Below are 24,041 nucleotides of genomic sequence, written 5' to 3'. Positions count from 1 at the left end.
GATTTGATGTCATAAGAGACATGCGATGTCACAGAGGGGAAATGATGTCACAGAGGAGGATATGCTGTCAAAGGGAACTGTGAAGTCACAGTTGAGGATGTGATGTCACAGAGGAGGATGTGATGTCACAGGAGAACTGTTATGTCACAGTGGAGGATGTGATGTCACAGAGGAGGATGTGATGTCACAGAGGTGGATGTGATGTCACAGGTCGCTGTGAAGTCACAGGGCGGGATGAGATGTCACAGAGGAGGATGCAAGCTCACAGAGGAGAATCTGATGTCATCGGAGACATGTGAATGTCACAGAGGAGGATGTGATATCACAGAGGAGGATGTGATGTTGCAGTAAGCATGTGATATCACCGGGCGGGATGTGATGTCACAGAGGAGGATGTGATGTCATAGGGTAGGATGTGATGTCAAAGGGAACTGTGAAGTCAGAGGGCGATGTGATGTCACAGAGGAGGATGTGATGACACAGGAGAGCTGTGATGTCACAGAGGAGGATGTGATGTCACAGAGGGGCTGTGATGTAATAGGGGATCTGTGATGTCATAGGAGACCTGTGAATTCACAGAAGAGGATGTGATGTCACAGAGGGGCTGTGATGTAATAGGGGAGCTGTGATGTCATAGGAGACCTGTGATTTCACAGAAGAGGATGTGATGTCACAGAAGAGGATGTTCTGTCACCGAGGAGGATGTGATGTCATAGGGGAGCTGTGATGTCATAGAAGAGCGGTGATGTCACAGAGGAGGATGTGATGTCGCAGAGGAGGATGTGATGTCACAGGAGAGTTGTTATGTCACAGAGGTAGATGTGATGTCCCAGGGGAGAATGTGATGTCACAGGGGAGAATGTGATGTCACAGGAGATCTGTGATGTCACAGAGGATGATTTGATGTCATAAGAGACATGCGAATTCACAGAGGGGATATGATGTCTCAGAGGAGGATATGATGTCAAAGGGAACTGTGAAGTCACAGAGGAGGATGTGATGTCGCAGAGGAGGGTGTGGTGTTATAGGAGATCTGTGATGTCATAGAAGAGCTCTGACGTGACAGGGAGGATGTGATGTCACAGAGGAGGATGTGATGTCATAGGGGAACTGTGATGTCACAGAGGAGGATGTGATGTCTCAGAGGAGGATGTGATGTCACAGGAGATCTGTGATGACAGAGGATGATTTGATGTCATAAGAGACTTGCGATGTCACAGAGGGTATATGATATCATAGGGTAGGATATGATGTCAAAGGGAACTGTGAAGTCACAGAGGGGGATGTGATGTCACAGAGGAGAATGTGATGTCACAGAGGAGGATGTGATGTCCTAGGGTACAAGTGATGACACAGGGGAGGATGTGATGTCACAGGAAGCATGTGATGTCACAGAGGAGGATGCCATGTCATAGGAGATCTGTGATGTCATAGAAGAGCTCTGACGTCACAGGGAGGATGTGATGTCACAGAGGAGGATGTGATGTCATAGGAGACCTGTGAATTCACAGAAGAGGATGTGATGTCACAGAGGGGCTGTGATGTAATAGGGGAGCTGTGATGTCATAGGAGACCTGTGATTTCACAGAAGAGGATGTGATGTCACAGAAGAGGATGTTCTGTCACCGAGGAGGATGTGATGTCATAGGGGAACTGTGATGTCATAGAAGAGCGGTGATGTCACAGAGGAGGATGTGATGTCGCAGAGGAGGATGTGATGTCACAGGAGAGTTGTTATGTCACAGAGGTAGATGTGATGTCTCAGGGGAGAATGTGATGTCACAGGGGAGAATGTGATGTCACAGGAGATCTGTGATGTCACAGAGGATGATTTGATGTCATAAGAGACATGCGAAGTCACAGAGGGGATATGATGTCACAGAGGAGGATGTGATGTCAAAGGGAACTGTGAAGTCACAGAGGAGGATGTGATGTCGCAGAGGAGGGTGTGATGTCGCAGTAAGCATGTGATGTCACAGAGGAGGATGCGATGTCATAGGAGATCTGTGATGTCATAGAAGAGCTCTGACGTCACAGGGAGGATGTGATGTCACAGAGGAGGATGTGATGTCATAGGGGAGCTGTGATGTCACTGAGGAGGATGTGATGTCACAGAGGGTCTGTTATGTCACAGGGGAGAATGTGACATCACAGGAGATCTGTGATGACAGAGGATGATTTGATGTCAAAAGTGGCTTGCGATGTCACAGAGGGGATATGATGTCATAGGGTAGGATGTGATGTCAAAGGGAACTGTGAAGTCAGAGGGGGATGTGATGTCACAGAGGAGGATGTGATGTCCTAGGGTTCAAGTGATGTCACAGACGAGGATGTGATGCCACAGAGGAGGATGTGATGTCACAGAGGAGGATGTGATGTCACAGGAGAGCTGTGATGTCACAGAGGAGGATGTGATGTCACAGAGGGGCTGTGATGTAATAGGGGAGCTGTGATGTCATAGGAGACCTGTGATTTCACAGAGGAGGATGTGATGTCACAGAGGAGGGTGTGCTGTCACAGAGGGGGATGTGATGTCATAGGGGAGCTGTGATGTCATAGAAGAGCGGTGATGTCACAGAGGAGGATGTGATGTCACAGAGGGACTGTGATGTCACAGGGGAGAATGTGATGTCACAGGAGATCTGTGATGTCTCAGAGGATGATTTGATGTCATAAGAGACATGCGATGTCACAGAGGGGATATGATGTCACAGAGGAGGATTTGATGTCAAAGGGAACTGTGAAGTCACAGAGGAGGATGTGATGTCGCAGAGGAGGATGTGATGTCACAGGGAACTGTGAAGTCACAGAGGAGGGTGTGATATTATAGGAGATTTGTGATGTCATAGAAGCGCTCTGACGTCACTGGCATGATGTGATGTCACAGTGGAGGATGTGATGTCACAGGAGAGCTGTGATGTCACAGAGGAGGATGTGATGTCACAGAGGGTCTGTGATGTCACAGGGGAGAATGTGACATCACAGGAGATCTGTGATGACAGAGGATGACTTGATGTCATAAGAGACATGCGATGTCACAGAGGGGATATAATGTCATGGAGTAGGATGTGATGTCACAGAGGTGGATGTGGATGCGATGTCACAGAGGTGGATGTGATGTCCTAGAAGACGTGCGATGTCACAGAGGGCATGTGATTACACAGCGGAGGATGCGATGTCACAGGGAGGATATGGTGTAATAGGAGACATGTGATGACACAGAGGAGGATGTGACGTCACTGGGAGTTTTGATGTCACAGGGGCGGATGTGATGTTACAGAGGAGGATGTGATGTCACATGGGAGCTGTGAAGTAACGGGGAAGATGTGATGCCACAGATGAGGATATGATGTCCCAGGTTGCTGTGAATTCACAGGGCGGGATGTGATGTCACAGAAGAGGATGCAAGCTCACAGAGGAGAATCTGATGTCATCGGAGACCTGTGGATGTCACAGAGGAGGATGTGATATCACAGAGGAGGATGTGATGTCGCAGTAAGCATGTGATATCACCGGGCGCGATGTGATGTCACAGAGGATGATGTGATGTCATAGGGGAGCTGTGATGTCCTAGGAGAGCTTTGATGTCACAGAGGAGGATGTGATGTCACAGAGGAGGATGTGACGTCATAGGGCCGCTGTGATGTCACAGAGGAGGATGTGATGTCACAGGAAACATGCAATGCCCCAGAGGAGAATGTGATGTCCCAGAGGAAGATTAAATGTCAGAGAGGAGGCAATGATGTCACAGGGGAACTGTGATTACATTGGCGAGCTGTGATGTCACGAAGGAGGATGTGATTTAATTGGAGAGATGTGGGGTCGCAGGGGTAATGTGATGTCACCGCGGAGGATGTGATGCCAAGGGAGAGGTGTTATGTCACAGAGGAGGATGTGATGTCACGGAGGAGGATGTGATGTCACAGGTTGCTGTGACGTCACAGGGCGGGATGTTATGTCACAGAGGAGGATGCAAGCTCACAGAGGACAATGTGATGTCGCAGTAAGCATGCGATGTCCCAGAGGAGAATGTGATGTCCCAGAGGAAGATTAAATGTCAGAGAGGAGGCTATAATCTCACAGGGGAACTGTGAATACATAGGTGAGCTGTGATGTCACGAAGGAGGATGTGATTTCATTGGAGAGTTGCGGGGTCGCAGGGGGAATGTGATGTCACCGCGGAGGATGTGATGCCACGGGAGAGCTGTTATGTCACAGAGGAGGATGTGATGTCACAGAGGTAGATGTGATGTCACAGGGGAGAATGTGATGTCCCAGGAGATCTGTGATGTCACAGAGGATGATTTGATGTCATAAGAGACATGCGAAGTCACAGAGGGGATATGATGTCACAGAGGAGGATGTGATGTCAAAGGGAACTGTGAAGTCACACAGGAGGATGTGATGTCGCAGAGGAGGGTGTGATGTCGCAGTAAGCATGTGATGTCACAGAGGAGGATGCGATGTCATAGGAGATCTGTGATGCCATAGAAGAGCTCTGACATCACAGGGAGGATGTGATGTCACAGGGGTGGATGTCATGTCATAGGGGAGCTGTGATGTCATAGGGGAGCTGTGATGTCATAGGAAAGCTGTGATATCACAGAGGAGGATGTGATGGCAGAGAGGAGTATGTGATGTCACAGGAGAGCTGTGATGTCACAGAGGAGGATGTGATGTCACAGAGGGTCTGTTATGTCACAGGGGAGAATGTGACATCACAGGAGATCTGTGATGACAGAGGATGATTTGATGTCAAAAGAGACTTGCGATGTCACAGAGGGGATATGATGTCATAGGGTAGGATGTGATGTCACAGGAGATCTGTGATTACACAGAGGAGGATGTGATGTCACATGGGAGCTGTGATGTAACGGGGAAGATGTGATGCCACAGATGAGGATATGATGTCCCAGGTTGCTGTGATGTCACAGGGCGGGATGTGATGTCACAGAGGAGGATGCAAGCTCACGGAGGAAAATGTGATGGGATAGGAGACCTGTGATGTCACAGAGGAGGATGTGAAATCACAGAGAAGGATGTGATGCCGCAGTAAGCATGTGATGTCACAAAGAAGGATGTGATGTCACAGTGCGGGATGTGATGTCACAGAGGAGGATGCAAGCTCACAGAGGAGAAATGATGTCATAGGAGACCTGTGATGTCACAGTGGAGGATGTGTTCTCGCAGAGGAGGATGTGATGTCACAGAGGAGGATGTGATCTCATAGGGGAGCTGTGATGTCATAGGAGAGCTGTGTTGTCACAAAGGAGGCTGAGATGTCACAAAGGAGGATGTGATGTCATAGGAGACATATGATGTCACAGAGGGGGATGTGATATCACAGATGTGGGTCTGCTTTCACAGGAAGAATGTGTTGTCACAGAGGAGGATGTGATGTCACAGAGGAGGATTTGATGTCACAGGAAACATGCAATGTCCCAGAGGAGAATGTGATGTCCCACGGGAAGATTAAATGTCAGAGAGGAGGCTATGATGTCACAGGGGAACTGTGATTACATAGGTGAGCTGTGATGTCACGAAGGAGGATGTGATTTCATTGGAGAGTTGCGGGGTCGCAGGGGGAATGTGATGTCACCGCGGAGGATGTGATGCCACGGGAGAGCTGTTATGTCACAGAGGAGGATGTGATGTCACAGAGGTAGATGTGATGTCACAGGGGAGAATGTGATGTCCCAGGAGATCTGTGATGTCACAGAGGATAATTTGATGTCATAAGAGACATGCGAAGTCACAGAGGGGATATCATGTCAGAGAGGAGGATGTGATGTCAAAGGGAACTGTGAAGTCACAGAGGAGGATGTGATGTCGCAGAGGAGGGTGTGATGTCGCAGTAAGCATGTGATGTCACAGAGGAGGATGCGATGTCATAGGAGATCTGTGATGCCATAGAAGAGGTCTGACGTCACAGGGAGGATGTGATGTCACAGAGGAGGATGTGATGTCACAGAGGAGGATGTGATGTCACAGGAGAGCTGTGATGTCACAGAGGATAATTTGATGTCATAAGAGACATGCCAAGTCACAGAGGGGATATGATGTCAGAGAGGAGGATGTGATGTCAAAGGGAACTGTGAAGTCACACAGGAGGATGTGATGTCGCAGAGGAGGGTGTGATGTCGCAGTAAGCATGTGATGTCACAGAGGAGGATGCGATGTCATAGGAGATCTGTGATGCCATAGAAGAGGTCTGACGTCACAGGGAGGATGTGATGTCACAGAGGAGGATGTGATATCACAGAGGAGGATGTGATGTCACAGAGGAGGATGTGATGTCACAGGAGAGCTGTGATGTCACAGAGGAGGATGTGATGTCACAGAGGGTCTGTTATGTCACAGGGGAGAATGTGACATCACAGGAGATCTGTGATGACAGAGGATGATTTGATGTCAAAAGAGACTTGCGATGTCACAGAGGGGATATGATGTCATAGGGTAGGATGTGATGTCAAAGGGAACTGTGAAGTCAGAGGGGGATGTGATGTCACAGAGGAGGATGTGATGACACAGGAGAGCTGTGATGTCACAGAGGAGGATGTGATGTCACAGAGGGGCTGTGATGTAATAGGGGAGCTGTGATGTCATAGGAGACCTGTGAATTCACAGAAGAGGATGTGATGTCACAGAGGGGCTGTGATGTAATAGGGGAGCTGTGATGTCATAGGAGACCTGTGATTTCACAGAAGAGCATGTGATGTCACAGAAGAGGATGTTCTGTCACCGAGGAGGATGTGATGTCATAGGGGAGCTGTGATGTCATAGAAGAGCGGTGATGTCACAGAGGAGGATGTGATGTCGCAGAGGAGGATGTGATGTCACAGGAGAGTTGTTATGTCACAGAGGTAGATGTGATGTCCCAGGGGAGAATGTGATGTCACAGGGGAGAATGTGATGTCACAGGAGATCTGTGATGTCACAGAGGATGATTTGATGTCATAAGAGACATGCGAATTCACAGAGGGGATATGATGTCTCAGAGGAGGATATGATGTCAAAGGGAACTGTGAAGTCACAGAGGAGGATGTGATGTCGCAGAGGAGGGTGTGGTGTTATAGGAGATCTGTGATGTCATAGAAGAGCTCTGACGTGACAGGGAGGATGTGATGTCACAGAGGAGGATGTGATGTCATAGGGGAACTGTGATGTCACAGAGGAGGATGTGATGTCTCAGAGGAGGATGTGATGTCACAGGAGATCTGTGATGACAGAGGATGATTTGATGCCATAAGAGACTTGCGATGTCACAGAGGGTATATGATATCATAGGGTAGGATATGATGTCAAAGGGAACTGTGAAGTCACAGAGGGGGATGTGATGTCACAGAGGAGAATGTGATGTCACAGAGGAGGATGTGATGTCCTAGGGTACAAGTGATGACACAGGGGAGGATGTGATGTCACAGGAAGCATGTGATGTCACAGAGGAGGATGCCATGTCATAGGAGATCTGTGATTTCATAGAAGAGCTCTGACGTCACAGGGAGGATGTGATGTCACAGAGGAGGATGTGATGTCATAGGAGACCTGTGATTTCACAGAAGAGGATGTGATGTCACAGAAGAGGATGTTCTGTCACCGAGGAGGATGCGATGTCATAGGAGATCTGTGATGTCATAGAAGAGCTCTGACGTCACAGGGACGATGTGATGTCACAGAGGAGGATGTGATGTTATAGGGGAGCTGTGATGTCACAGAGGAGGATGTGATGTCACAGAGGGTCTGTTATGTCACAGGGGAGAATGTGACATCACAGGAGATCTGTGATGACAGAGGATGATTTGATGTCAAAAGTGGCTTGCGATGTCACAGAGGGGATATGATGTCATAGGGTAGGATGTGATGTCAAAGGGAACTGTGAAGTCAGAGGGGGATGTGATGTCACAGAGGAGGATGTGATGTCCTAGGGTTCAAGTGATGTCACAGAGGAGGATGTGATGCCACAGAGGAGGATGTGATGTCACAGAGGAGGATGTGATGTCACAGGAGAGCTGTGATGTCACAGAGGAGGATGTGATGTCACAGAGGGGCTGTGATGTAATAGGGGAGCTGTGATGTCATAGGAGACCTGTGATTTCACAGAGGAGGATGTGATGTCACAGAGGAGGGTGTGCTGTCACAGAGGGGGATGTGATGTCATAGGGGAGCTGTGATGTCATAGAAGAGCGGTGATGTCACAGAGGAGGATGTGATGTCACAGGAGAGTTGTTATGTCACAGAGGTGGATGTGATGTCACAGAGGGACTGTGATGTCACAGGGGAGAATGTGATGTCACAGGAGATCTGTGATATCTCAGAGGATGATTTGATGTCATAAGAGACATGCGATGTCACAGAGGGGATATGATGTCAGAGAGGAGGATTTGATGTCAAAGGGAACTGTGAAGTCACAGAGGAGGATGTGATGTCGCAGAGGAGGATGTGATGTCACAGGGAACTGTGAAGTCACAGAGGAGGGTGTGATAATATAGGAGATTTGTGATGTCATAGAAGCGCTCTGACGTCACTGGCATGATGTGATGTCACAGTGCAGGATGTGATGTCACAGGAGAGCTGTGATGTCAGAGGGGAGGATGTGATGTCATAGAGGGGCTGTTATGTCACAGAGGAGAATGTGATGTCACAGGAGATCTGTGATTACACAGAGGAGGGTGTGACGTCACTGGTTTCTGTGATGTCACAGGGCGGGATGTGATGTCACAGAGGAGGATGCAAGCTCACGGAGGAAAATGTGATGGGATAGGAGACCTGTGATGTCACAGAGGAGGATGTGAAATCACAGAGAAGGATGTGATGCCGCAGTAAGCATGTGATGTCACAAAGAAGGATGTGATGTCACAGTGCGGGATGTGATGTCACAGAGGAGGATGCAAGCTCACAGAGGAGAAATGATGTCATAGGAGACCTGTGATGTCACAGTGGAGGATGTGTTCTCGCAGAGGAGGATGTGATGTCACAGAGGAGGATGTGATCTCATAGGGGAGCTGTGATGTCATAGGAGAGCTGTGTTGTCACAAAGGAGGCTGAGATGTCACAAAGGAGGATGTGATGTCATAGGAGACATATGATGTCACAGAGGGGGATGTGATATCACAGATGTGGGTCTGCTTTCACAGGAAGAATGTGTTGTCACAGAGGAGGATGTGATGTCACAGAGGAGGATTTGATGTCACAGGAAACATGCAATGTCCCAGAGGAGAATGTGATGTCCCAGAAAGAAGATTAAATGTCAGAGAGGAGGCTATGATGTCACAGGGGAGCTGTGATTTCATAGGTAAACTGTGATGTCACGAAGGAGCAGATTATGTCATTGGAGAGACGCTGGGTCGCAGGGGGAATGTGATGTCACCGCGGAAGATGTGATGCCACGGGAGAGCTGTTATGTCACAGAGGAGGATGTGATGTCACAGAGGAGGATGTGATGTCACAAGGGAGAATGTGATGTCACAGGAGATCTGTGATGTCACAGAGGATGATTTGATGTCATAAGAGACATGCGAAGTCACAGAGGGGATATGATGTCACAGAGGAGGATGTGATGTCAAAGGGAACTGTGAAGTCACAGAGGGGGACGTGATGTCACAGAGGAGGGTGTGATGTTATAGGAGATCTGTAATGTCATAGAAGAGCTCTGACGTGACAGGGAGGATGTGATGTCACAGAGGAGGATGTGATGTCATAGGGGAACTGTGATGTCACAGAGGAGGATGTGATGTCTCAGAGGAGGATGTGATGTCACAGGAGATCTGTGATGACAGAGGATGATTTGATGTCACAAGAGTTTTGCGATGTCACAGAGGGTATATGATATCATAGGGTAGGATGTGATGTCAAAGGGAACTGTGAAGTCACAGAGGGTGATGTGATGTCACAGAGGAGGATGTGATGTCACAGAGGAGGATGTGATGTCCTTGGGTACAAGTGATGACACAGGGGAGGATGTGATGTCACAGGAAGCATGTGATGTCACAGAGGAGGATGTGATGTCATAGGAGATCTGTGATGTCATAGAAGAGCTCTGACGTCACAGGGAGGATGTGATGTCACAGAGGAGGATGTGATGTCATAGGGGAGCTGTGATGTCATAGGAGAGCTGTGATATCACAGAGGAGGATGTGATGTCACAGAGGAGGATGTGTTGTCACAGGAGAGCTGTGATGTCACAGAGGAGGATGTGATGTCACAGAGGGTCTGTTATGTCACAGGGGAGAATGTGACATCACAGGAGATCTGTGATGACAGAGGATGATTTGATGTCAAAAGAGACTTGCGATGTCACAGAGGGGATATGATGTCATTGGGTAGGATGTGATGTCAAAGGGAACTGTGAAGTCAGAGGGGGATGTGATGTCACAGAGGAGGATGTCATGTAACAGAGGAGGATGTGATGTCCTATGGTTCAAGTGATGTCACAGACGAGGATGTGATGCCACAGAGGAGGATGTGATGTCACAGAGGAGGATGTGATGTCCCAGGAGAGCTGTGATGTCACAGTGGAGGATGTGATGTTATAAGAGACATGTGAAGTCACAGAGGGGTTATGATGTCACAGAGGAGGATGTGATGTCAAAGGGAACTGTGAAGTCACAGAGGAGGATGTGATGTCGCAGAGGAGGGTGTGATGTCGCAGTAAGCATGTGATGTCACAGAGGAGGATGCGACGTCATAGGAGATCTGTGATGTCATAGAAGAGCTCTGACGTGACAGGGAGGATGTGATGTCACAGAGAAGGATGTGATGTCATGGGGAGCTGTGATGTCACAGAGGAGCTGTGATATCACAGAGGAGGATGTGATGTCACAGAGGAGGATGTGATGTCACAGGAGAGCTGTGATGTCACAGAGGCGGATGTGATTTTACATGTTGCTGTAATGTCACAGGGCGGTATGTCATAGGAGACCTGTGATTTCACAGAGGAGGATGTGATGTCACAGAGGAGGATGTGATGTCGCAGTAAGCATGTGATGTCACCGATGAGGATGTGATGTCATAGGGGAGCTGTGATGTCACAGAGGACGATGTGATGTCACAGGAAACATGCAATGTCCCAGAGGAGAATGTGATGTCCCACGGGAAGATTAAATGTCAGAGAGGAGGCTATGATGTCACAGGGGAACTGTGATTACATAGGTGAGCTGTGATGTCACGAAGGAGGATGTGATTTCATTGGAGAGTTGCGGGGTCGCAGGGGGAATGTGATGTCTCCGCGGAGGATGTGATGCCACGGGAGAGCTGTTATGTCACAGAGGAGGATGTGATGTCACAGAGGTAGATGTGATGTCACAGGGGAGAATGTGATGTCACAGGAGATCTGTGATGTCACAGAGGATAATTTGATGTCATAAGAGACATGCCAAGTCACAGAGGGGATATGATGTCAGAGAGGAGGATGTGATGTCAAAGGGAACTGTGAAGTCACAGAGGAGGATGTGATGTCGCAGAGGAGGGTGTGATGTCGCAGTAAGCATGTGATGTCACAGAGGAGGATGCGATGTCATAGGAGATCTGTGATGCCATAGAAGAAGTCTGACGTCACAGGGAGGATGTGATGTCACAGAGGAAGATGTGATGTCATAGGAAAACTGTGATGTCATAGGAGAGCTGTGATATCACAGAGGAGGATGTGATGGCACAGAAGAGGATGTGATGTCACAGGAGAGCTGTGATGTCACAGCGGAGGATGTGATGTCACAGAGGGTCTGTGATGTCACAGGGGAGAATGTGACATCACAGGAGATCTGTGATGACAGAGAATGATTTGATGTCATAAGAGGCATGCGAATTCACAGAGGGGATATGATGTCACAGAGGAGGATGTGATGTCAAAGGGAACTGTGAAGTCAGAGGGGGATGTGATGTCACAGAGGTAGATGTGATGTCACAGGGGAGAATGTGATGTCACAGGAGATCTGTGATGTCACAGAGGAGGATGTGATGTCAAAGGGAATTGTGAAGTCACAGAGGAGGATGTGATGTCGCAGAGGAGGGTGTGATGTTATAGGAGATCTGTGATGTCATAGAAGAGCTCTGACGTGACAGGGAGGATGTGATGTCACAGAGGAGGATGTGATGTCATAGGGGTGCTGTGATGTCACAGAGGAGGATGTGATGTCACAGAGGAGGATGTGATGTCCTAGGGTACAAGTGATGACACAGGGGAGGATGTGATGTCACAGGAAGCATGTGATGTCACAAGAAGGATTTCATGTCACAGTGGAGCTGCGATGACACAGAGAAGGATGTGATGTCACAGAGGAGAAATTGATTTCCTAGGAGACATCCGATGTCACAGAGGAGGATGTGATGTCACGTGGAGCTGTGATGTCACAGTTGAGGATGTGATGTAGCAGAGTGCAATGTGATGTCACAGAGGAGGATGTGATGTCACAGATCTGTGATGTCACAGAGCAGGATGTGCTTTCATAAGAGACATGCGATGTCACAGAGGGGAAAGTGATGTCACAGAGGACGATGTGATGTCAGAGAGGAGAATGTGATGTCGTAGGAAGCATGTGATATCAGGAAAGATGTGATGTCAAAGGCGAGCTCCGATGTCACAGAGGAGAATGTGATGCCATGGGGAGTATGTGATGGCACAGAGGAGGATGTGATGTCACAGGGAGGATGTGATGTCACAGAGGAGGATTAAATGTCAGACAGGAGGCTATGATGTCACAGGGGAACTGTGATTTCATAGGTGAGCTGTGATGTCACAAAGGAAGATCTGATGTCATAGGAGTGACGTGATGTTGCAGGTGGGGATGCGATGCCCCGGGGAGCTGTGATGTCACAGAAGAGGATGTGATATCACATGGAGCTGTCTTGTCCCAGAGGAGCATGTGATGTCACAGGGAGGATGTGATGTCACAGAGGAGGATAGGATGTCACAGAGGAGGATGTGATGCCATAGAGGAGTATGTGAAGTCACAGGAAGCATGTGATGTCACAGGAAGGATGTGATGTCACAGGAGAACTGTGATGTCGTAGGAGAGCTGTTATGTCACAGAGGAGGATGTGATGTCACAGAAGAGGATGTGATGTCACAGAGGGGCTGTTATGTCACAGGGGAGAATGTGATGTCACAGGAGATATGTGATATCACTGAGGAGGATGTGAAATCACAGAGGAGGATGTGATGTCGCAGTAAGCATGTGATGTCACCGGGCGGGATGTGATGTCACAGACGAGGATGTGATGTCATAGGGGAGGTGTGATGTCATAGGAGAACTGTGATGTCACGGAGGAGGATGTGATGTCACAGAGGGAGATGTGATGGCACAGGAGACGTGTTATGTCACAGAGGAGGATGTGATGTCACAGAGGTGGTTGTGATGTCACAGAGGGACTGTCATGATACAGGGGAGAATGTGATGTCACAGGAGATCTGTGATGTCACAGAGGATGATTTGATGTCACAGAGGTAGATGTGATGTCACAGGGGAGAATGTGACGTCACAGGAGATCTGTAATGTCACAGAGGATGATTTGATGTCATAAGAGACATGCGAAGTCACAGAGGGGATATGATGTCACTGAGGAGGATGTGATGTCAAAGGGAACTGTGAAGTCACAGAGGAGGATGTGATGTCACACCGGAGGATGTGATGTCGCAGTAAGCATGTGGTGTCACAGAGGAGGATGCGATGTCATAGGAGATCTGTGATGTCATAGAAGAGCTCTGACGTGACAGGGAGGATGTGATGTCACAGAGGAGGATGTGATGTCATAGGGGAGCTGTGATGTCATAGGGGACCTGTGATGTCATAGGAGAGCTGTGATATCACAGAGGAGGATGTGATGTCACAGAGGAGGATGTGATGTCACAGAGGAGGATGTGATGTCACAGTGGGTCTGTTATGTCACAGGGGAGAATGTGACATCACAGGAGATCTGTGATTACAGAGGATGATTTGATGTCAAAAGAGACTTGTGATGTCACAGAGGGGATATGATGTCATAGGGTAGGATGTGATGTCAAAGGGAACTGTGAAGTCAGAGGGGGATGTGATGTCACAGAGGAGGATGTGATGTCACAGAGGAGGATGTGATGTATTAGGGTTCAAGTGATGTCACAGAGGAGGATGTGATGCCACAGAGGAGGATGTGATGTCACAGAGGAGGATGTGATGTCACAGGAGAGCTGTGATGTCACAGTGGAGGATGTGATGTCATAAGAGACATGCGAAGTCACAGAGGGGTTATGATGTCACAGAGGAGGATGTGATGTCAAAGGGAACTGTGAAGTCACAGAGGAGGATGTGATGTCGCAGAGGAGGGTGTGATGTCGCAGTAAGCATGTGATGTCACAGAGGAGGATGCGATGTCATAGGAGATCTGTGATGTCATAGAAGAGGTCTGACGGCAGAGGGAGGATGTGATGTCACAGAGGAGGATGTGATGTCATAGGGGAGGTGTGATGTCATAGGAGAGCTGTGATATCACAGAGGAGGATGTGATGGCACAGAGGAGCTGTTATGTCACAGAGGAGGATGTGATGTCACAGGAGATCTGTGATGAGAGAGGATGATTATATGTCATAAGAGACATGCGATGTCACAGAGGGGATATAATATCATGGAGTAGGATGTGATGTCAAAGGGAACTGTGAAGCCACAGAGGGGGATGTGATGTCACAGAGGAGGATGTGATGTCACAGAGGAGGATGTGACCTCGAAGGCGAGCTGTGATGTCCCAGGGGAGGATATGATGTCACAGAGGAGCTGTTATGTCACAGAGGAGAATGTGATGTCACAGGAGATCTGTGATGTCACAGAGGAGGATGTGATGTCACAGGGATGATGTGATGTCACAGAGGAGGATGGGATGTCACAGAGGAGGATGTGGTGCCATAGAGGAGTATGTGAAGTCACAGGAAGCATGTGATGTCACAGTAAGGATGTGATATCACAGGAGAACTGTGATGTCATAGGAGAGCTGTTATGTCACAGAGGAGGATGTGATGTCACAGAGGAGGATGTGATGTCACAGAGCGGCTGTTATGTCACAGGGGAGAATGTGATGTCTCAGGAGATCTGTGATATCACTGAGGAGGATGTGAAATCACAGAGGAGGATGTGATGCCGCAGTAAGCATGTGATGTCACCGGGCGGGATGTGATGTCACAGAGGAGGATGTGATGTCATAGGGGAGGTGTGATGTCATAGGAGAACTGTGATGTCACGGAGGAGGATGTGATGTCACAGAGGGGGATGTGATGGCACAGGAGACGTGCTAAGTCACAGAGGAGGATGTGATGTCACAGAGGTGGTTGTGATGTCACAGAGGGACTGTCATGATACAGGGGAGAATGTGATGTCACAGGAGATCTGTGATGTCACAGAGGATGATTTGATGTCACAGAGGTAGATGTGATGTCACAGGGGAGAATGTGATGTCACAGGAGATCTGTGATGTCACAGAGGATGATTTGATGTCATAAGAGACATGCGAAGTTACAGAGGGCATATGATGTCACAGAGGAGGATGTGATGTCAAAGGGAACTGTGAAGTCACAGAGGAGGATGTGATGTCACAGAGGAGGGTGTGATGTCGCAGTAAGCATGTGATGTCACAGAGGAGGATGCGATGTCATAGGAGATCTGTGATGTCATAGAAGAGCTCTGACATCACAGGGAGGATGTGATGTCACAGAGGAGGATGTGATGTCATAGGGGAGCTGTGATGTCATAGGAGAGCTGTGATATCACAGAGGAGGATGTGATGTCGCAGAGGAGGATGTGATGTCACAGGAGATCTGTGATGTCACAGAGGAGGATGTGATGTCACAGGGATGATGTGATGTCACAGAGGAGGATAGGATGTCACAGAGGAGGATGTGATGCCATAGAGGAGTATGTGAAGTCACAGGAAGCATGTGATGTCACAGGAGAACTGTGATGTCATAGGAGAGCTGTTATGTCACAGAGGAGGATGTGATGTCACAGAGGAGGATGTGATGTCACAGAGCGGCTGTTATGTCACAGGAGAGAATGTGATGTCACAGGAGATCTGTGATATCACTGAGGAGGATGTGAAATCACAGAGGAGGATGTGATTTCGCAGTACGCATGTGATGTCACCGGGCGGGATGTGATGTCACAGAGGAGGATGTGATGTCATAGGGGAGGTGTGATGTCATAGGAGAACTGTGATGTCACGGAGGAGGATGTGATGTCACAGAGGGGGATGTGATTGCACAGGAGACGTGTTATGTCACAGAGGAGGATGTGATGTCACAGAGGTGGTTGTGATGTCACAGAGGGACTGTCATGATACAGGGGAGAATGTGATGTCACAGGAGATCTGTGATGTCACAGAGGATGATTTGATGTCACAGAGGTAGATGTGATGTCACAGGGGAGAATGTGATGTCACAGGAGATCTGCGATGTCACAGAGGATGATTTGATGTCATAAGAGACATGCGAAGTCACAGAGGGGATATGATGTCACAGAGGAGGATGTGATGTCAAAGGGAACTGTGAAGTCACAGAGGAGGATGTGATGTCACAGAGGAGGGTGTGATGTCGCAGGAAGCATGTGATGTCACAGAGGAGGATGCGATGTCATAGGAGATCTGTGATGTCATAGAAGAGCTCTGACGTCACAGGGAGGATGTGATGTCACAGAGGAGGATGTGATGTCATAGGGGAGCTGTGATGTCATAGGAGAGCTGTGATATCACAGAGGAGGATGTGATGTCACAGAGGAGGATGTGATGTCACAGGAGATCTGTGATGTCACAGAGGAGGATGTGATGTCACAGTGGGTCTGTTATGTCACAGGGGAGAATGTGACATCACAGGAGATCTGTGATGACAGAGGATGATTTGATGTCAAAAGAGACTTGCGATGTCACAGAGGGGATATGATGTCATAGGGTAGGATGTGATGTCAAAGGGAACTGTGAAGTCAGAGGGGGATGTGATGTCACAGAGGAGGATGTGATGTCACAGAGGAGGATGTGATGTCCTAGGGTTCAAGTGATGTCACAGAGGAGCATGTGATGCCACAGAGGAGGATGTGATGTCACAGTGGAGGATGTGATGTCACAGGAGAGCTGTGATGTCACAGTGGAGGATGTGATGTCATAAGAGACATGCGAAGTCACAGAGGTGTTATGATGTCACATAGGAGGATGTGATGTCAAAGGGAACTGTGAAGTCACAGAGGAGGATGTGATGTCGCAGAGGAGGGTGTGATGTCGCAGTAAGCATGTGATGTCACAGAGGAGGATGCGATGTCATAGACATCTGTGATGTCATAGAAGAGCTCTGACGTCACAGGGAGGATGTGATGTCACAGAGGAGGATGTGATGTCATAGGGGAGTTGTGATGTCATAGGAGAGCTGTGATGTCACAGAGGAGGATGTGATGTCACAGAGGAGGATGTGATGTCACAGGAGAGCTGTGATGTCACAGAGGAGGATGTGATGTCACAGAGGGTCTGTTATGTCACAGGGGAGAATGTGACATCACAGGAGATCTGTGATGACAGGGGATGACTTGATGTCATAATAGACATGCGATGTCACAGAGGGGATATAATGTCATGGAGTACGATGTGATGTCACAGAGGTGGATGTGGATGCGATGTCACAGAGGTGGATGTGATGTCATAGAAGACGTGCGATGTCACAGAGGGGATGTGATTACACAGCGGAGGATGCGATGTCACAGGGAGGATATGGTGTAATAGGAGACATGTGATGACACAGAGGAGGATGTGACGTCACTGGGAGTTTTGATGTCACAGGGGCGGATGTGATGTTACAGAGGAGGATGTGATGTCACATGGGAGCTGTGAAGTAACGGGGAAGATGTGATGCCACAGATGAGGATATGATGTCCCAGGTTGCTGTGAATTCACAGGGCGGGATGTGATGTCACAGGAGAGGATGCATGCTCACAGAGGAGAATCTGATGTCATCGGAGACCTGTGGATGTCACAGAGGAGGATGTGATATCACAGAGGAGGATGTGATGTCGCAGTAAGCATGTGATATCACCGGGCGCGATGTGATGTCACAGAGGATGATGTGATGTCATAGGGGAGCTGTGATGTCCTAAGAGAGCTGTGATGTCACAGAGGAGGATGTGATGTCACAGAGGAGGATGTGACGTCATAGGGCCGCTGTGATGTCACAGAGGAGGATGTGATGTCACAGGAAACATGCAATGTCCCAGAGGAGAATGTGATGTCCCAGAGGAAGATTAAATGTCAGAGAGGAGGCAATGATGTCACAGGGGAACTGTGATTACATTGGTGAGCTGTGATGTCACGAAGGAGGATGTGATTTAATTGGAGAGATGTGGGGTCGCAGGGGTAATGTGATGTCACCGCGGAGGATGTGATGCCAAGGGAGAGCTGTTATGTCACAGAGGAGGATGTGATGTCACAGAGGAGGATGTGATGTCACAGGTTGCTGTGACGTCACAGGGCGGGATGTTATGTCACAGAGGAGGATGCAAGCTCACAGAGGACAATGTGATGTCGCAGTAAGCATGCGATGTCCCAGAGGAGAATGTGATGTCCCAGAGGAAGATTAAATGTCAGAGAGGAGGCTATAATCTCACAGGGGAACTGTGAATACATAGGTGAGCTGTGATGTCACGAAGGAGGATGTGATTTCATTGGAGAGTTGCGGGGTCCCAGGGGGAATGTGATGTCACCGCGGAGGATGTGATGCCACGGGAGAGCTGTTATGTCACAGAGGAGGATGTGATGTCACAGAGGTAGATGTGATGTCACAGGGGAGAATGTGATGTCCCAGGAGATCTGTGATGTCACAGAGGATGATTTGATGTCATAAGAGACATGCGAAGTCAAAGAGGGGATATGATGTCACAGAGGAGGTTGTGATGTCAAAGGGAACTGTGAAGTCACAGAGGAGGATGTGATGACGCAGAGGAGGGTGTGATGTCGCAGTAAGCATGTGATGTCACAGAGGAGGATGCGATGTCTTAGGAGATCTGTGATGTCATAGAAGCGCTCTGATGTCACTGGGAGGATGTGATGTCACATAGGAGGATGTGATGTCACAGGAGAACTGTGATGTCAGAGGGGAGGATGTGATGTCATAGAGGGGCTGTTATGTCACAGAGGAGAATGTGATGTCACAGGAGATCTGTGATTACACAGAGGAGGATGTGACGTCACTGGTTTCTGTGATGTCACAGGGTGGGAGGTGATGTCACAGAGGAGGATGCAAGCTCACGGTGGAGAATGTGATGGGATAGGAGACCTGTGATGTCACAGAGGAGGATGTGAAATCACAGAGAAGGATGTGATGTCGCAGTAAGCATGTGATGTCACAGAGGGGGATGTGATGTCGCAGAGGAGGATGTGATGTCGCAGAGAAGGATGTGATGTCACAGGTTGCTGTGATGTCACAGGGCGGGATGTGATGTCACAGAGGAGGATGCAAGCTCACAGAGGAGAATGTGATGTCATAGGAGACCTGTGATGTCACGGAGGAGGATGTGTTCTTGCAGAGGAGGATGCGATGTCACAGAGGAGGATGTGATCTCATAGGGGAGCTGTGATGTCATAGGAGAGCTGTGTTGTCACAAAGGAGGCTGAGATGTCACAAAGGAGGATGTGATGTCATAGGAGACATATGATGTCACAGAGGGGGATGTGATATCACAGATGTAAGTCTGCTTTCACAGGAAGCATGTGATGCCACAGGAAGAATGTGTTTTCACAGAGGAGGATGTGATGTCACAGAGGAGGATGTGATGTCACAGGAGATCTGTGATGTCAGAGAGGAGGATGTGCTGTCACAGGAAACATGCAATGTCCCAGAGGAGAATGTGATGTCCCAGAAAGAAGATTAAATGTCAGAGAGGCATCTATGATGTCACAGGGGAACTGTGATTTCATAGGTAAACTGTGATGTCACGAAGGAGGAGGTTATGTCATTGGAGAGACGCTGGGTCGCAGGGGGAATGTGAGTCACCGCGGAGGATGTGATGCCACGGGAGAGCTGTTATGTCACAGAGGAGGATGTGATGTCACAGAGGTAGATGTGATGTCACAGGGGAGAATGTGATGTCCCAGGAGATCTGTGATGTCACAGAGGATGATTTGATGTCATAAGAGACATGCGAAGTCACAGAGGGTATATGATGTCACAGAGGAGGATGTGATGTCAAAGGGAACTGTGAAGTCACAGAGGAGGATTTGATGTCGCAGAGGAGGGTGTGATGTTATAGGAGATCTGTGATATCACTGAGGAGGATGCAAGCTCACAGAGGAGAATATGATGTCATAGGAGACCTGTGATGTCACAGAGGAGGATGTGAAATCACAGAGGAGGATGTGATGTCGCAGTAAGCATGTGATGTCACTGGGCGGGATGTGATGTCACAGAGGAGGATGCGATGTCATAGGGGAGCTGTGATGTCATAGGAGAGCTGTGATGTCACAGAGGAGGATGTGATGTCACAGAGGGGGATGTGATGTCACAGAGGGGCTGTTATGTCATAGAGGAGGATATGATGTTATAGGGGAGAATATGATGTCACAGGAGATCTGTGATGTCACAGAGGATGATTTGATGTCATAAGAGACATGCGATGTCACAGAGGGGATATGATGTCATCGAGTAGGATTTGATGTCAAAGGGAACTGTGAAGCCACAGAGGGGGATGTGATGTCGCAGAGGAGGATGTGATGTCCCAGGGGAGGATGTGATGTCACGGAGGAGGTGTTATGTCACAAAGGAGAATGTGATGTCACAGGAGATCTGTGATGTCACAGAGGAGGATGTGATGTCACAGGGAGGATGTGATGACACAGAGGAGGATATGATGTCACAGAGGAGGATGTGATATCACAGGGATGATATGATGTCGCAGAGGAGTATGTGAAGTCACAGGAAGCATGTGATGTCACAGGGAGGATGTGATGTCACAGGAGAACTGTGATGTCATAGGAGAGCGGTGATGTCACAGAGGGGATGTGATGTCACAGAGGTGGATGTGGATGCGATGTCACAGAGGTGGATGTGATGTCATAGAAGACGTGCGATGTCACAGAGGGGATGTGACTACACAGCGGAGGATGCGATGTCACAGGGAGGATATGGTGTAATAGGAGACATGTGATGACACAGAGGAGGATGTGACGTCACTGGGAGTTTTGATGTCACAGGGGAGGATGTGATGTTACAGAGGAGGATGTCATGTCACATGGGAGCTGTGATGTAACGGGGAAGATGTGATGCCACAGATGAGGATATGATGTCCCAGGTTGCTGTGAAGTCACAGGGCGGGATGTGATGTCACAGAAGAGGATGCAAGCTCACAGAGGAGAATCTGATGTCATCGGAGACCTGTGAATGTCACAGAGGAGGTTGTGATGTCACAGAGGAGGATGTGATGTCACAGAGGATGATTTGATGTCATAAGAGACATGCCATGTCACAGAGGGGAAATGATGTCACAGAGGAGGATATGATGTCAAAGGGAACTGTGAAGTCACAGGTGAGGATGTGATGTCGTAGAGGAGGATGTGATGTCGCAGCAAGCATGTGATGTCACAGAGGAGGATGTGATGTCACAGAGGAGGATGTGATGTCACAGGAGAACTGTTATGTCACAGTGGAGGATGTGATGTCACAGAGGAGGATGTGATGTCACAGAGGAGGATGTGATGTCACAGGAGAGCTGTGATGTCACAGAGTCGGATGTGATGTCACAGGTTACTGTGATGTCACAGGGCGGGGTGTGATGTCACAGAGGAGGATTCACGCTCACAGAGGAGAATTTGATGTAATAGGAGGCCTGTGATTTCACAGAGGAGGATGTGAATTCACAGAGAAGGATGTGATGTCGCAGTAAGCATGTGATGTCACCGATGAGGATGTGATGTCAGAGGGGAGCTGTGATGTCACAGAGGAGGATGTGATGTCACAGGTAACATGCAATGTCCCAGAGCAGAATGTGATGTCCCAGAGGAAGATTAAATGTCAGAGAGGAGGCTATGATGTCACAGGGGAACAGTGATTACATAGGTGAGCTGTGATGTCACGAAGGAGGATGTGATTTCATTGGAGAGTTGCGAGTCGGAGGGGGAATGTGATGTCACCGCGGAGGATGTGATGCCACGGGAGAGCTGTTATGTCACAGAGGAGGATGTGATGTCACAGAGGTAGATGTGATGTCACAGGGGAGAATGTGATGTCCCAGGAGATCTGTGATGTCACAGAGGATGATTTGATGTCATAAGAGACATGCGAAGTCACAGAGGGGATATGATGTCAGAGAGGAGGATGTGATGTCAAAGGGAACTGTGAAGTCACAGAGGAGGATGTGATGTCGCAGAGGAGGGTGTGATGTCGCAGTAAGCATGTGATGTCACAGAGGAGGATGCGATGTCATAGGAGATCTGTGATGCCATAGAAGAGCTCTGACATCACAGGGAGGATGTGATGTCACAGGGGTGGATGTCATGTCATAGGGGAGCTGTGATGTCATAGGGGAGCTGTGATGTCATAGGAAAGCTGTGATATCACAGAGGAGGATGTGATGGCAGAGAGGAGGATGTGATGTCACAGGAGAGCTGTGATGTCACAGAGGAGGATGTGATGTCACAGAGGGTCTGTTATGTCACAGGGGAGAATGTGACATCACAGGAGATCTGTGATGACAGAGGATGATTTGATGTCAAAAGAGACTTGCGATGTCACAGAGGGGATATGATGTCATAGGGTAGGATGTGATGTCAAAGGGAACTGTGAAGTCACAGGGGGATGTGATGTCACAGAGGAGGAAGTGATGTCACAGAGGAGGATGTGATGTCGCAGAGGAGGATGTGATGGCACAGGAGAGTTGTTATGTCACAGAGGAGGATGTGATGTCACAGAGGTGATTGTGATGTCACAGAGGGACTGTGATGTCACAGGGGAGAATGTGATGTCACAGGAGATCTGTGATGTCTCAGAGGATGATTTGATGTCATAAGAGACATGCGATGTCACAAGGGGATATGATGTCACAGAGGAGGATTTGATGTCAAAGGGAACTGTGAAGTCACAGAGGAGGATGTGATGTCGCAGAGGAGGATGTGATGTCACAGGGAACTGTGAAGTCACAGAGGAGGGTGTGATTTTATTGGAGATTTGTGATGTCATAGAAGCGCTCTGACGTCACTGGCATGATGTGATGTCACAGAGGAGGATGTGATGTCACAGGAGAGCTGTGATGTCAGAGGGGAGGATGTGATGATATAGAGGGGCTGTTATATCACAGAGGAGAATGTGATGTCACAGGAGATCTGTGATTACACAGAGGAGGATGTGACGTCACTGGTTTCTGTGATGTCACAGGGTGGGATGTGATGTCACAGAGGAGGATGCAAGCTCACGGTGGAGAATGTGATGGGATAGGAGACCTGTGATGTCACAGAGGAGGATGTGTTCTCACAGAGGAGGATGTGACGTCGCAGTAAGCATGTGATGTCACAGAGGAGGATGTGATGTCACAGAGGAGGATGTGATGTCACAGGTTGCTGTGATGTTACAGGGCGGGATGTGATGTCACAGAGGAGGATGCAAGCTCACAGAGGAGAATGTGATGTCATAGGAGACCTGTGATGTCACATAGGAGGATGTGTTCTCACAGAGGAGGATGTGATGTCACAGAGGAGGATGTGATGTCATAGGGGAGCTGTGATGTCACAGAGGAGGATGTGATGTCACAGGAAACATGCAATGTCCCAGACGAGAATGTGATCTCCCAGAGGAAGATTAAATGTCAGGGTTAGGGTTAGGGTTAGGGTTAGGGTTAGGGTTAGGGTTAGGGTTAGGGTTAGGGTTAGGGTTAGGGTTAGGGTTAGGGTTAAGGGTTAGGGTTAAGGGTTAAGGGTTAAGGGTTAGGGTTAGGGTTAGGGTTAGGGTTAGGGTTAGGGTTAGGGTTAGGGTTAGGGTTAGGGTTAGGGTTAGGGTTAGGGTTAGGGTTAGGGTTAGGGTTAGGGTTAGGGTTAGGGTTAGGGTTAGGGTTAGGGTTAGGGTTAGGGTT

At 48.7% G+C, this 24,041-nt stretch overlaps 1 long non-coding RNA gene across 1 annotated transcript; it reads right to left on the bottom strand.

Moving 5' to 3' along the window:
- Window positions 1-1,242: 1,242 nt before the first annotated feature.
- On the bottom strand, window positions 1,243-13,873 carry LOC127464862 (uncharacterized). The gene is made up of 3 exons (XR_007901679.1): window positions 13,772-13,873; window positions 1,850-2,081; window positions 1,243-1,263 (listed from the first exon to the last, which is right to left on the bottom strand). It is a non-coding gene; the product is annotated as an uncharacterized LOC127464862 (long non-coding RNA).
- Window positions 13,874-24,041: the final 10,168 nt, after the last annotated feature.

This window comes from Manacus candei, unplaced genomic scaffold (genome assembly GCF_025592945.1).
Source record: "Manacus candei isolate 608988 ecotype Guabito, Panama unplaced genomic scaffold, ASM2559294v1 h1tg000285l, whole genome shotgun sequence".
NCBI classification, from domain to species: domain Eukaryota; kingdom Metazoa; phylum Chordata; class Aves; order Passeriformes; family Pipridae; genus Manacus; species Manacus candei.
The sequence above is the reverse complement of the archived record's forward strand: the minus strand, read 5'-3'. Positions and strand labels throughout refer to the sequence as shown.